A 16,268-nucleotide genomic window follows, 5' to 3' on the forward strand; every position below is an offset into this window, starting at 1 on the left:
GTATAAAAAACAGCGGAAGTATTTTTGGATTATCGAGCTAAAATATTCTTCCCATATGAAATACTAGACTACTGTATACAGTGTGAGAAACCTCAAATTGAAGGTGAGGAAATCAAAAATCTACGACCTGATTACTGCCCAAGTTCTAAAACAGCTTGCTCCAATAAGTATAGTAAAAATGAGCAATCTTTTCATTTCTTCTTAAATGCGTTGCAACTTATTGGAAAATTTACTGAAGTTATCATGATTCAAAAGCCAGGAAAATCAGGATATGATATACATTCTTACAGGTCCATATCAATTCTACCGATAATATCGACTTCTTCAGAAAATTCTCATAAAACGTCACCGCCTCAGTTTGGGTTTCGAGCTAACCATTCTACGATTGATCAAATTATATTATTATACACTTTATTAAAAAAACTTTAAAGGAAAAAGTCTTGCGGTATTTTCGCTAGTTGGGCTGAGAGCGCGTAGTTCTAGTTTTATTCGTCGCATCGGGTCATGCTATACCTTTCTGGAAAGCTCATTTCACGCACTAACACGTGATTGATTGAATGTCGTTTCTTTTAAGTCATTTTTGAGTTATAGCGTCGCAAACATGGAAAGAGAACATACGGCATATTTTACAGTACTACTACGATAAAGGCAAGAATGCATCTCAAATCGCCAATAAAATTTGTGCAGTTTATGGACCCGATACAGTTTCCAGTTCCTACGTTTTCGTTCTGGTGTAGAGGTGGTCGAAGATGCGCCACGCTCCGGAAGGCCTGTCGTCGAAAATTGCGGTAAAATCGCAGAATTGGTCGAAAGAGACCGGCATAGTAGTAGCCGTAGCATCGGTCAAGAGCTGAGCATGAGTCATCAAAAAATTTTTTTTGAACAATTGAAAATTCAGTAAAAATACCGCAAGACTTTTTTGACAACCTATATTACAGCTGCTTAATAGTCTAACTTTTGCCTGAACTAGTTGCAATATAATAGTAGAAAAAAGTTCGCATGGACAGACGGTCTGACAAACAAGCAGACGTACTTGRCTGATCATTTATACGTCTACTTTTGGSTGTTACAAACATCGTGGAAAACTTAATACGTTTTAGAAAAAGGAGGTTTTTAGTTTTCAGAAATTAAACTGATAATACACTGGAAATCTATTATTTCTGAATTTTTAGCATTTCAATATAGAAGTAAGAACGAWTTTGGTGTAAATAAAAATATTTTAGAACTAAATTTATTCACAAATATTAACTTGCATGTATCGTGCAAATTAAATAAGGTTCTCCAATTTTGCAGCCCGTTGCTCTTTGCATTGATACCTTGATACCGTTAGGTTATGCACACAAAAGCATATATGTATGTAAGTGTTTGTGTGTCATCATAATTTCCAAATTGTAATCGCCATTAATTGCATTCACTTAAATTTCCATAAAMCGAAGTAAATGCACAAAATTTATTAGCCATTGCCTGTATTGCCAYATTGTCGGCATTGTGTTGCATCAATGAAAATTACTTTCGACAATTTGGAATTTGCCAACACAAGCACAAATGTGGCATGCACGATGAATGTAATGCTTCCATAAACCAGCAAAATATGCGTTTGTAATGAGTTGTTGTAGTTGTTGTAGATGTGAGGACCGCCGGCGATTGCTGTTTGCTACGAGTATTTTGATGATTGCCAGTTGACTGTCAAACAACAATCAAATTTAATTTGTCAACGCACCGAAACACATACACACACACGCAGGTGAGTGGACTAATGAGCTCGAAACACTATCGCATGCACACACACACATGCACGCACACACATATGCACTTTAAACTGTGCTGTTTATAAACCCCATCAGCTTCAGGTGCCACCTGCGTGCTCAGTGTATGCATATGTGTACGTCTGTATGCATGTGTGCTGTTGGGCTTTGTATGTGTTCGAGTGCTTTTCGCACAAAGCTTATTGTTGTTGTTGCTACTGTGCACGTCAGCCAAATTGCCAATAATTCTGAACTAGGTTAGACCTGCAGCCATGCGTTCGACGTCCAACGGTTGTTTATGCCTATTGCAGGCACACACACACACACACACACATACAAATGGCTGTAGACGACCACGTTAGCATTATTGTTGACTTGCTTTTGGGCTTTGTTGGATTACCGCTGATGTTCGACTGTTGCACCTTGCGTTTGTCAATAGTAATTGACAATTTCGAAATTAGCGCGCAGGCGTGACGGCGGTGTGTGGGGGTTATACCTTCGTAGCGCCGCTGGGAGATTGTCGAACGCACACATACATACGCCTGGCTATCAATAACTTTTCGATTGCGCTCACACATATGCATATATATATGTATTATGTATATATATATATAATAACTTTCGACAGATTCCTTCGGTGCATTCATGCGAATCTAATTTGCTGTGTTTTCTCTGTGTTAGTTACTAGCTCACGGCATATTATCTCACATTGTGTATACAGGCAATAATGAAAAAGATTAGTCTTTGTATAAAGTAGGTCACAAATGTATATGGAAGATTAATAAATTTAAAGTAATTCGAATAAATGTTTTGAAAAAATTAGAAAGAGTCTCATAAAGTAGTTGTGGTGGAGCTGCGTGCATTTTTCTGAGATAATTTGCTCTATTTTAAGGCGTTATATTCACCTTTGAATTYCAAACAAGAAAGAATGTAAACTTTGGTTGCACCTTCACAAATACAAAATCTTCCTTTAAGGATTTGATTTCGACCGGTCAGCTCTMATTTCAGTGTTATGCTTTAAGATTCGAATGTGAAGTTTTCGAGGAATGCCTTGAGCAATAATCCATGCCAGACTGGATGGAAAGATAGACCAAACACTCAAATATGAACGAATTGGTAAACTTTTTTAATTTAGTCTAATCGGCTGCTAAAACTTTAAATTCATTTTTCTTGAAACTCTGTTTAYAGAGTCGATCTGGAAAATTTCTCCGTTATGACTAAACCGATAAGCAAGAAGTTTCACAAGACCTTCATAGATGCATTTTTCAAGTACAGATTGAAGAAATAAAACTTTTCATAACACTTTCGACTTTTTAAGAATCTATGAAGTGGCATTTTTTATAACAAAAACACATGGGTTTTTAGAAAAATTAATCATTTTATGAAAAATTAAATTGTTGGCTAACTCTTCGGTCTTTACCTGTATTTATCAATAGTAATAATATTGTTTATTGAGTTTGCGGATTATAGRTAATTTTTAGCGGAAAAATCTTCCTCGTCGTAATATTGATTTTTCTTTTGTACAATACAGTTTATATTAATTTTGGAGTTTTAAGCTACTTACTGTTATAAAAACAGGATTTTTTATTTTCCAAGTGACTACCTCGAGATTTTGGTATTGTTCGATTATACTGTCTTCAATTATCTGAAAATCGAGAAAAATTTCTGATGAATTTAATTTTTTTGAACAGTTGTTTTAGAAYTCAAATAACTATTTATAAATTGTTTGACTTAATGATATTGATGAAGAACAAAAATTTTGTACGGGTAACAATGCCTGTTAACAGATGTCTTTAGCCATGCTGGATTGTGCGAATTCAAATCCCAAATTCATGGAGAGCATTTTAACTGCCGATGAAACATGGGTTTATTAGTTTGACATGAAAACGAGTTAACAAAAACCGCGAATATCGAGAAAATCGATCTATTCCGGAGGGTCAGATGTTTAATAAAGAGTCCTTTTTGGCGTTTTTGTGAAAACATTAGTCAAAAACAGCAGAAATTGTGGAAAAATAATGTGATTTTTTCTTGTTCCCCAAACTTGAATTGCATCTCCGTGATCGTCTTCAGTCGATCGAAGAGATAAAACAAAATTCGCTGATGTAGCTGAAGGCCATATCAAAAAGTTCTCATGAAACGTGTTCCGAGGACTGGAAAAATTCGATGTATAATTAAATAAATGATGATGTATAATTAAATATTTTGCTTTTATTTACAATTTCCGKGGAATTTTTGTTAAAATGTAATAAAATCGCTCGCTTAATTTTCGAAGATCTCARATCTCTTACGTTTCTGCATCAGTTTGTAGAAGCGAAAATAGAAATAAAGCAGCTAAGCAAAAATTTTGATAGAGTCTGAGAGAGAGTTATAGAGAGAGTACATAGTTGAAGTACTGTATCTTTATCTCTATATAGCAGTTTAAGGCAGCTCGCCTTATTTAAGCATCAGCCAGCTAAAAACGTAACTAACCAAAGGTCAGGCTTTAAGATAATGTTACTTAGCCTTTTATGTACGAAAATGACTATTTGTTTTACAGTATGAATAAACATATGAATACCACTAAAACTTCCACTATCTACAGTCAGCTAATATTTTGTTAAATAACTTGAGCCTACTGATATTTCATCTTTGAAGTCTGAAAGTTTTCAGCAACGAAACCCATATACATTTCCCCTGTATATTTCGTAAGACCTCWTTATTCACAAAAACTCTAGACTTGTTGTCTCAGTTATTGTTGAAGTAAGAAAACTCATCAGTGAAGATGTCCCAGATGTTGATTAAGTTGCGAAAGTTAGTCAGAGTACAAATAGTTTTAGTGACATTTTAAGTTTTGTAGCGAAATTCATCAATATAAATCCTGTGGTGTAAAAATTTTGTGATTTATCAAGTAACTGACTACTTTAAGTCGCATGCGGCTCATCCGTCAACGCGCCTTAGTGACTTGACAACACTAACTGAATTATAAATATCAAACTAAAYCTAAGCCGCCTRTACAAAATGARTGCTACAAGCTGTCAAAAWAAGAGCAGRTTATTTKTAACACCCTGTATTTCGAAAAATCMTCTAACAACTCAATGATTTTGAACTAGACTTACRGCTTACTRCTCACYTCAAAACTATGATACACGCTGCTAAATAATATTTCGTTTTTTCGTTAAAAATTAATAAACCGTTAGACTGCCGCATATTCATGGCCATTTGAATACAAAAATATCTGACAGCTTRAGCCTTTCGTAAAATAAGCAAACAAGCAACAAACAACAAGTGGAAACAACGTGTAAATAACCACACATATATGTTTGTATATGTATGTATGTGTGCGCCCGAGCAATATTTTCGCTTACGAACAGCAATAATTGAGATAACAATATGCGTTAGCAATGCCGCTCGCTGCTAATACCTCTGTGGCATGCGTTGGCARCAAAAACAACAATGACATTAACAAATAGTGCACGGAAACAAGCGAGCAACATGACATTTTGCCTGCCACACGGCGTTGTTGGCATTTGCTGCGTATTTTTTGCGGCAGCTCGCCGCTGTTGCARCTCTTCCACTTAAAATTTAAATGCACTTGCTGTTGTTGTTTTGCTGCATATGTAATTGAGAGGCAGGAGCGGAAAAAATWTTACTAAAAACTTGTTTTTAACTTTTTTCTCATAAAATTTCCGCTTTAAAATGCCACTCAAAGTAAATTGCAGTCTATGGGGCATGCAACTCTTGCAATAAAATATACTCGTATAGGCAATATTTTTTGAAAATATAATTTTTTTCGCATGTTTTTTATCAAATCGGTTTTTTTTTAAATAATTTTTTGTATATTTCGCTGTTTTCATTCGCATCTGATAAACTTGTTTGCCGCATTTTTTCTGCTGTTTCAAATAGTTGTTCGTTGGCTGGCATTTATTGCTGACATTGATGTGCGCTGATTTGAACAAAATAATGTCAAATGTTCACTCTTTATCGCGCTGCAGCTTTATATTTGAWATTAAAACACTTTTTTATTTCTGGCTTTTATATTATTTTTTCTTTGCTTTCTATAAAATTAATGAAATGATGGCAACTCTATTTTAGTGTTTAGGGATATCAGCATTTTGCATGTACTCGAGAGAGAAATGCTCTTTGATAACGGTAAAAATGTAATTTTATCTTCATGCAGGTAAAAGCATTTTATCCTCAACGGATTGGTTGAATTAAAGGCATAGTCATAGAGAAAACAATTTGTAGAGTCAAGGACTTGTGATGCATGCGATGCCAGTAAGTTGTGACCAACAACGGTCCCACAGTCTTTTCGAATTCGTGTGCTTAGAATGCATGCGTGTTTTCCTACCGGTTTGGGAATCCTGCATGCGCGTAAGGCATTCTATCTCACTTTGATCTGTCTGTCAGCCATTTCGGAATTTTCATTGCATATTGGTTTTAGTAACTTCCTTATTCTTTGTACTGTTTCGGTAGCCAGACGGATGGAACTTTGGTAATCTAGATTATTTTCGGCAGCAATTTATATACTGCCTTCCTATTTCCAATGGCATTCTCTGATGCAATGAGATTTAATATTATTGCTTTAATTGCCCCTCGAATATAGACGTATATATTGATATTGTTTACGTAATTTCCTGCGTTGTTAGTTATCTCAGCAGAGTTTCTGAACGCAAGAATTTTGTCTGGAAGATACTGCAGTATTCGGGCAGCTGAAAAKGTTGCCTGAGATCTAGCGTCAGTGTATATGTTAAGAGTTCCGATAGTGAATCGCGGGCCATCCACCCTCTTTTAACGCGACTCGAAACCTTCTTTCCCAGATAAAGCATGAGGTTATGCATTCTATTTTATCCACCGACCACCTGTCTGTTGAGCTATGACCGGTAGTTTTTGTAGAAAATTTACCTAACTTTCCAAATCTTGAAGTTGATTAAGCTGCTGAGTTTTCCACTGCAATGGCAATTGATGGCAGGTTGAGTTATCTTTCAAGTGCAGGCGTWGGAGTGGTTCTTAGTGCACAAGTTACGCAGAGAGCAGCGACCGGCTGTATTCGTTGCAATAGTTTCCTATATAAGGTTTTACTGGTGGCGGTCCACCAAAGCAAGGAACAAAGTAAGATTGGTTAGTTTACCGATGTGTAACACCAATAATAGGGAGAGGTTATATATGGGTGTACTTCAAGCCAAGTTTTGTGAAGACAGTGCCTTGTCAAATAAAAAACCTTTCCAGACAAGAACTTGATTTTGACTGTTCAGACAGTATGGCAGCTAAACGCTCTAGTGTTCCGATAGTGGTACATCCGACAAATRAAATGCAAAATTTCAGATCGATATTTCTAAAACTGAGAAACTATTTCGCATATATACAGACAGACGGACATCGCCAAATCGCTTCAGATCGTCACGATGATTATGTAATTATGTACATTATATATATACATATATTCAAGGGTGATACACTGATTATAACAACCAATTTTTTCGAGATCTGAGATTAGAAAATAGTCGCTGGTGACCTGAACTGGAGAACACGGTGGATGTGGAAGCAATTTGCAGTCAAATTCAAGGATCTTCGGCATCGTTTTCACTACATATATATATTGTGACACGGTGTGAGTCGTTCGTATGCAGACCACTTGGATAAATATAAATTTGACCTCGAAGTGAAATGATGTAGCCATGTCTCATCTATTGCCACATATCGAGGTAAGAACCCGGGTTTATTACGCTATTACGCACCGCTCCGAATCATCAACTCGTTATTTTTGGTCTAAAGTAAGTTCGCGCGGCACCCATATTGCATAGAGCTTTCTTATACCCAAATATGCGTGTATGGYATRATGTATGTTACGTATTCTTCAAGCGAAGTTTTTCAAAACTTTACGAATTTTATTTACCAAATTACCCCACCTTTATTTCATTAAAACCAAACGAAACCATAATGACAGTTATTTTATTAATTTAGTTGCAATTACACTTGCTCTTTATTTTTGTGGTAATTTGAAATATTTCAAAATGAAATACTGTCTAATTGCACATAACAAAAAGCAAAAGAGAAATAAAAATWAAACAACAAAACAGCTACAAATTCACACAATTTCCTAATGAAATAATTTCGTGTTACAATATTTCAATTTCAATTCCATGCAACGAAAACAGAAACAGCATGCGGTAAGAAATTTTGATGATTTGCAGCTGTTGTTGTGCAAAAAAGTACAGCTAGCCAAAAGCAGCAACAATGTAAATATAGTATATGTACACATTTACATAGCAAGAACAATAATAATGACACTTAACTGTGAATATAAATGTTAATGTGAATTTGATTTTGCTCTCGAATTGTAATATCAATTTGAATTAGAATTTAGCCGCACTACGCGAACTAATTGCATAYATATTTAACGGTATGCGTTGAAATGCAAGGACATCTACAGTAGTGTAAAGAATTTAAGCAATATAACTGTTTGCAACGTTAGTCGTCTTCCTCCGCTGCGGTCTTCTCATATTAATCCTCTCAGTTTAAGGCCACTTCCGGCTAACTGGACYAAACCAACTTTGTTGAGAGACTGAGTCAAAAGAACACACTATTTTCTCAGTTTGCTGCCAAAATCGAAATCTCGGTTAAAGCCGGGTAGTTGTTTTAGCAACGGCATCAAACTACTTGATTACTACTTGATTAGAAAATGGTAGATACATATACGTCGGTTCCGATTACGAAGACACAACAATCGTGGGAACTGCGCCATAAGGAATCTTGTTTCTAATGAAGATCAGCAGATAGTGGGGAATGGTTGATTGAAAAGGGAGGCGGAATAATGTAGGACCACAAGCGACCGTACTTTGATCTTCATTATGCAAATTGTGCTCTCGGGCTGTAACTAATTTAAGCATTATTCAGCAACATAGTAGATTCAGTAAAAACATGATTCTTCTTGACGCCAACTGTCCAATGCTGTGTAATATGGTTTTTCACAGCAACTGAAGGCTCAGCATTGGCATAGTTAAAATTCCAGCATCTCATTATCTTCCGCGCACTCCAACAAATTCACTATTCTCATTTTACTTGGGCTTTATCTTAAGGCAATGTGTGCAATGATAACGACGACAATGTTACTAAGCTCCCTTTTGCTTAGCAGTAGAAACGTTTTGGTCTGTTCTTTCATTTTCTTTTATCCCTATATGACCGGGTACCTAGATGTTATTAATCGAGTTACCTACTAAAAATTTAGTTAWTGCGTGATTTCATAAACTAACGACTGATTGGTGCTATGGATAGTCTTAATTTGCACTTAGTAATGCACTGGAAAGTTTATGGACTTGCTTGTTATAGCAGAGGCCCCTTGACACCTTCTTTTCTATTGATAATTTGTATTGAAATCATTTAGTTTGAGACTGATTTCTGTGTAAGGATTACTACTTCCCTCTTTTACTCTTTTATCCGTCAGTTAATATCTAGATTTCGCCATTGGAACTGTCGATCACAGAACCGTTGATTAAATCTTCTCTACTGGGAAATGACAACAATGTATTTAGTTCTTCGTGGGTYTCTTTTACTCGTAATGCCAACTTAGCCCGAGTTCCTTACCAACATAGCGACGTATGCTGACTGTAAAGAGATTTAGCCCGGTTCCAACGGACTAAAATCATGAGCCGTCTAGCCACAAGCATTGCCTCATACCTCACTAGTATGTGTATTGGCCGGATAACGAAGATAACATCAAAAAACAAGCAACATCTTCATAAAATAATCTTTGTTTTGCCTTTTTGAGCTCGAATATGTTCAAAAAGACAAATATTATGGCGGTTTCTGGAATTTTTTACGTTTTCTTGCCGTTGCCAGTTAAGAAGCTGGATATCTCCGAAAATTTGTCTAACCAACATTGAGTTTCTGTACATCTCTACCACTTTTCCCTTTTACCTCTACACAATTATGTTTCCCATTCTGTATAAATTTACTTTTAGTCAACTCCACTTGCTCATAACGATGCAAGAATTTTTCACAACACTGCATCTACCTTTGAACGTGGGCAAGTACTCAAATATTTTCATATTTATGCCGCGCAGCGGAAATTCGTCATTCGAAATGCCACTCAAGCGCTGTGCATGTTGCACATTCAATTGTCGTGCAACGGTTCAATGTGTTTGATCTTGCATAACACAAACTTGCAAATCCCCCCACCCACATTTGTATTAGCACCCGCAATGTGGCATATTTGCATATTTGTTGTAATTGCATTCATATTGCCAAAATTTCCACTCAACATCCATAAATATTTCAGTGTGGCATTCGAGCGTTAAATTGTAATATATTAATGTATGTATGTGTGTGTGTGTGCAGTGTTCGCGTATTTAATTGCATATCCTCATATACATGCATGTATAAGAGCAGGTATATGTATGTATGTGTGTGTATGRGTGTTGCTAACCYACATATTTCATTTGTGGGCCACTGAGCAATTAATGGCCCTAAAAGCCACGGTGCAGTGCAAATGTGACACTCTGGTTCGCGTGTGCGTTCACCCAATTTTTGGCTTCTAAATTTCATTATGTAACTAAAATGTTGCCGCAGCGAATTATGTTGCAACATCTAGTTGAAGTTTTTAATTAACATTTATATACAAATTATGCATTATGCACACAACAACAAAAACAACATTTATTACAACTACAAAAACAAAACTTACAACAACAACAATCACAAAAATTTCAATAAAATCAGCAAAACCAATAATAACAGAATTTTCAACTACGCCAACAACAACAAAAACAGTAGGACAACAACAACAACAACTACGGCAACAGCTGCAAAAATAACAACCAGTCAAACAACAGCATCATCTTCGTCAACAATTTGCAGTTAATACAGCGTCAGTGGCCGCAGGTGCAGGTGGGGACGTAGTGGCTGGCGTGGCTCCTGGACACTCGACACCCAAAATTGATGACTGCACTAAAAGCAAATATTAATAAAAGCGCAGAGCTTTTAACATATTAATTATGAGATCAAATAATTTATAAATAAATAGTTTGTCGAATATATTGCACAACAACAATAACAACAACAACCTCRCCAGCACCAACTCACTGTACTTATGACACAAATTACAGGCATTACTATTAAGTGAGAGCACGAGCCCAAAAAAAATGACATAATGTTCGCTTAATTTTACAAATGGGCGCGATAAAATGCAACTTAAATGGCAAGAATATATATTTAATGCACAAAATGCACCCAAATGTGTTATGAACTTATAAAAGCGCACCAACACATACTCAAACGCGTGTGTGTGCGTGTGCCTGTAAATGGGTGTAAGCAAATCCGCGCATTTCTGTGTATTAATATTAATTAAGTTCGACGCATAAATTGCTGGCATTGTTTCTTGAATTTGGGTGAGTTATCGTAATGCATTTAGAAATGCCTYGAAAATTCATAGAATTTTAAAAATAATTCCTTTTGTGTGGAATATATTGATAACAGGAAAAATAGTATTGCAAAATATTATAAATTTCGCCAAAAAAAAGTGTGTTATACGAAAAGAATAAAAAATTATTTCTAATTTGTAATAATTGAAAATTTAGTGYGCCATACCGTAATAATAGCGCTCCCAGACATAACTGCCYAAGAGGTCAATTGAAAAGTCCTCAGCCTACCATATAAGAAGCGTTACTAGAATTAAATGCATATAATTTTTAGTTAGACCTAACTTTCAAAAGGCGCTTTTGTCATTGTGAAAAAAAGTACATGAAAGGGAGGGAATTTCACGTGTTGCTAAAATACATATTGCTTTTTGAACACAGTTTAAGCGAAATTTCCGCTCGATGACGAGTTTTCGGATTCTGCTGCAGGAAAACCAACATTCAAGGATTGGTATGCTGAGTTTAGACATACATAGTGAAATGAGCACTGAAGACGGTGAACGAAGTGGGTGCYCAAAGAGATTGTTACCGCGGACAACATCAAAAAAAGTCCACACAAAATAGTTTTGGATGATCGTAAAGGGAAGTTATTCGATATTGTGCTCAATCTATCAAGATATTAACTGAACGTGTTCGTCACATCATTCATGAATAATTTGTGTAAGAGTAAGCTCTGTGTAAAATGGGTGCCGCACGAGCTCACTTTTGACCAAAAACAACGACGGATTGATGATTCGAAGCAGCGTTTGGAAATGTTGAAGCGTAATAAACCCATTGTGATTTAGATCTTCACCGTGGCTGAAATCAAAAAAATATATCTCATACATAGATATGCACTTTTGGGGGGTGTCTAACACACCTTTGAATATATTTGTTTCTTAGCCAAACACGACTCAAGAGGTTGACGAATACAAAAGTTGACTCATCTGTAAATATTGAATTGCTCTAATGGCGCTTGATTTTTCCTGCGCCCAGTGCAACCTTTTTTAATGTGCGTTTTCGTTTATGTGTTTGATTACAGCTGTCTCTTATACACATCTAGATGTGTATAAGAGACAGATGCACTTTTGGGGGGTGTCTAACACACCTTTGAATATATTTGTTTCTTAGCCAAACACGACTCAAGAGGTTGACGAATACAAACGTTGACTCATATTTAAATATTGAATTGCTCTAATGGCGCTTGATTTTTCCCACGCCCAGTGCAACCTTTTTTAATGTGCGTTTTCGTTTATGTGTTTGATTRCAGTACTGATGGCAATATCTGTTAAGCCTGTCCCATAATGTATACCTAATCCCCTTTTGAACAAAATATTTTAACCTCGCTGAGACTGAGCAGTGGGATCTACTCTAAAATTAAAACAAAACTTTATCTTGAGTTTTAGATTTCACGTAATTCCTACCTCTACCTGGTCTTTTAACTTTTCAGTTCCTCTGTAACATCAGATCACTTTTCACAAATCTACAACTCATATTTAAATACTTTGCAGTTCTTTTAATTGTCCATTTTAGATCTTTTGAGATGCTTCGCGAGTAGTCTAATTTAGAACCTTTTTTATAAATTGGCTAAACATGAAAAATTTTTTTGAAATTTTTCACTGGAAGTGCGATTTAAATCTAGTTTGTGGTTATTTCGCTGAGTTTTAATTCACAACCAAACTGTRAATTTTCTTGCCTACCTTCAGGCATATTTTAGCGAAGTTGCACACCTAATTAAGTGAAGAAATGAGTTTTATGACAGCACTGAAATTCCTACTTATTTCTTATTAATATATATATTAAAACAATTAACTTGAAGTAGAATAAAGCTTCTCAAGACACATAAACTAGAAGATTTACTTTATTACTACCATTTGCTGGCATAAAAGAGTGTAAGCATTTAAGAACAAGAAAAAAGGTAAACGCTATTTTACTTCTGAGAAGTCTGTGAATATTGCGTGTGCTATTATACTTTKCCACCAGTGCCTTTCACAAAGGCTTTGCACACTCCGTAATACTCTACTCTTTTCGCTAGAAAGTCAACATCTCAGCTAGTCAAATATTGCCACTGTTAGGGGTCGGCGTCAGATTTCTGTGAAACCGCAAATATGCGCTGCGTTCACAACGGTGTTAAGCTATTTGGCAGAGCAAAAACTAAAGCCAAGAATGTGGCGTGAACAATGCACTGACCACTGGTGTATGCGAACGGCACTATATCTGCGCACTGCTCGTCGGCTAGGTGTTGGAGTTATACGCCAAATCGTATGCGCCACAATCACAGCGCTAAAGCAACAATATGCACAAAACATGCGCCAAAGCGTGTCTGTAGAAGGCAAAAAACAAATGCSCCAATGTACAGAATGAATGGAATGAATTGTTGCACAACTGACCATTGCAAGCAAGGTTCTTTACCGTTCCATTGCCTTATTTCTTCTTTAGGTTCTATGCACATTGTGCTTTGCGCCAAGTTGCCAGTGTTGCTCACATGCTTTTCAGTGGCGATAAATGGCGGAAATTCCTTTGCCTTCGCATTTGATTGCAATAACATTTCTATTCAACGGTTTGCATAGCTCCAAGGCGGATGTGTGCAAACATGCGTGCTATGCGATTTATTCCTGTGTAATGATGTGTGTATGTGCTTTAAGCAGAGCAGTGCGGGGATTTAAGGTGTGATGAGAAAACGATGCTCAAGTTGGTTTAAATATAACAGCAGGAGTGAAAGAATTTCTTTTCTGTTGCCATCGCCGATTTTATTTTCTTAATTTTCGAAAAWTTTTAAATTTTTAGTGTATTTGAACTCAGGAATGTTACTTTGGGTACACAATCGGCTGTTTTGGTTCACACTAATTTCGAAGCAGCACCATTTTACTCAAAACACAATATTTCTGTGGATAAACCTCGTTTGGCGCTATTAAGTACCTTCTAGTATATATTTTTTTTAACTATTTTCATATTAATATGAAACAATAATCTGTTCTGAGATCATTTCTTGATTACAAAGAACTCGTTTCTAAACTCTCGAAAATCCTCACTTACTTGGACGTCATACCAGATCACTTAGATTATGGAGTCGCCAAACCAAACTGTGGCGGCTTCTTATCTATCTTTATACTAGCGAGGGAGTTTTGGGTGAGAAGAAGCCGTTAGAAGAGARGGGCATGGATCTGGGTTAAAGCTTGGGGGGAAGACGGAAGGTTGGCCAGGGTTGRGTCTAAATCGGTACATGCGCTGTCACAAAACTTGTTCCCCAAGATCAATAGCAAGRGTGAGATCTAGTGATTTCTTTGTCCTCAGTAAGGCCAGCCTCTCCCTAGTTTTGGAGTTTTTAAAGGGCCATTGTCCTATTGGTSTCCACGCAGTAAGGCTGGGAATCCTACCAGAAGCCATATGTAAACCTGTTTGGAAGAAAATGGGGTGGAAACAACCCAACCCTTCCTTTTTGACCGTTCCGCGTTTGGGAGATAAAGACTTCAACACTTGGGAGCGCTGGAGTTCTTTACTTTTATAGTCTCCCAGAGGACAACATATAGTAGTACACGTGCTCTTTGATCGGTCATCTAACCTAACCTAAGCTAACCATAGAAAGTATTATCTACATTAACATATAATTTAGCAAAGACATCAACCTGTTGAGGCCTGCATTTAGGCGCAATTTAGCGCAGACACATACCTTAATTCATTTTACGAAAACGTGATTTGGCTACTAATTTAATACTTTTGGTTCACAACTTTGATGGATAAATCTTCGTCAACACTTTTCCAATATTATTAAACTTCAGCGATAAAATTGCTCACTGAAGTCTGTATGCTGTGAGAAWGCAAGCAGAATATTTAAGAATATCTTTTTTCGCATAGTTTCACTTATTTCTGGTTYATTCACTGTTATGTGCTAGTAAACAGCGCTGCTCTGCTTTTCGCAAGCAATAAATATCTGCGAAATAATAAATGTAAAATAATATTACAAATATCGGCGAAATTCGTTGCTGTGTGCACAGAGCAGCGCATGTTTCTCAACACGCCTGGGGTGTCAATAACAATCACGATGCATGTACTACACAATTCCAAAAAAGCGCTCACACACTTACACCGAGTCACTTATATGCGCGAGTGAACAAAAGTAAGCGCCAACATATGTTTATCACACTATTAAAATTGCTGTGTGTGATGTAAAATTTTTCAATAAAGAGCGATTCCCACGCACACAAATAGTCACACTCATATGTATGTATGTACATATACACTTCAAAACTTCGCAGTATAGATATTCACATGTTATTGCAAAAACGAGAGAGAGTGCGGRAAACTTGTTTATGACCGAAAGCAAAGTGTGCAAATATTGCGTGCGGGGTGGCGTCTTGTTAGTGCAAATGTGCGAAAAATGTGTTGCAGATTTCATGCAAACAAACGTACAAACACATGAATGATAAGCACTCCACCTGCGCGTGTGTGGGCGAATGCCTTGCAGTCAAAGTGGCTACTTCGCCTGAAAGTATGCTACAGCGTGTGGCAAACGCAGCGTTTTGCGGGCAACGGTAAACAATATTTGATGAATGAACGAAGGCATACCTCATAATAATAATATCCGAATATATTTATGCRCATACTTCTGACAGAAAACCCATAAAAATTTGCATTAACGGGATTTGTTTTATTGCACGCTGCTTGCAAACACCCGTTTCCGCTACAAGTTGTAAGGCTTCAATGGCATATTATATGCAGCTGACATACATTTTTATATCTTTCCTCACGWATACATATATATTTGTTTAATAGGCCATAAAGTGTTGGCAACAAGCCGCGATTGATATTCGGTTTATTCTTTATCTATTTATGTATATGTTTATATTTTTATGTGTGTAGGTCGGCGTTTAACTGAAATTTAAAAGCCTTTCGCGCATTTACACTTCATATGTGCTTTGGAGGGAGTGGCTATTATTTGGGCTTAGTGGTTTGYTGAAATCTGGTGCGTGTGTCCTGAGCGCGTTTTAAAAGTTTTGAACTGAGAAGTAGTTTTGCTGAGCAAAATTAATTTCGACTTTGTAAAAGTGTGTTAATTAAGCAAAACAAAAAAAAAAAATTTTTTTTTTAAATACAAAGCATGGACGAAAATATTTAAAAACAAGTAAGGAAGGGCTAAGTTCGGGTGTCACCGAAC

The 16,268-nt window shown here is 36.5% G+C and overlaps 1 protein-coding gene across 1 annotated transcript in view; it reads right to left on the reverse strand.

The window, feature by feature from the left end:
• Positions 1 to 16,268, reverse strand: part of LOC108970198 (serine-rich adhesin for platelets) — a 112,119-nt gene that overhangs the window by 79,388 nt on the left and 16,463 nt on the right. The window contains exon 2 of the mRNA XM_018935447.1: positions 3,310 to 3,390. The gene's annotated coding sequence lies outside the window, so the exon portion shown is untranslated. The remainder of the gene's footprint in view (positions 1 to 3,309; positions 3,391 to 16,268) is intronic.

Source organism: Bactrocera latifrons, unplaced genomic scaffold (assembly GCF_001853355.1).
Source record: "Bactrocera latifrons isolate USDA-ARS-PBARC rearing strain unplaced genomic scaffold, ASM185335v1 scaffold_29, whole genome shotgun sequence".
Classification (NCBI taxonomy): Eukaryota; Metazoa; Arthropoda; class Insecta; order Diptera; family Tephritidae; genus Bactrocera; species Bactrocera latifrons.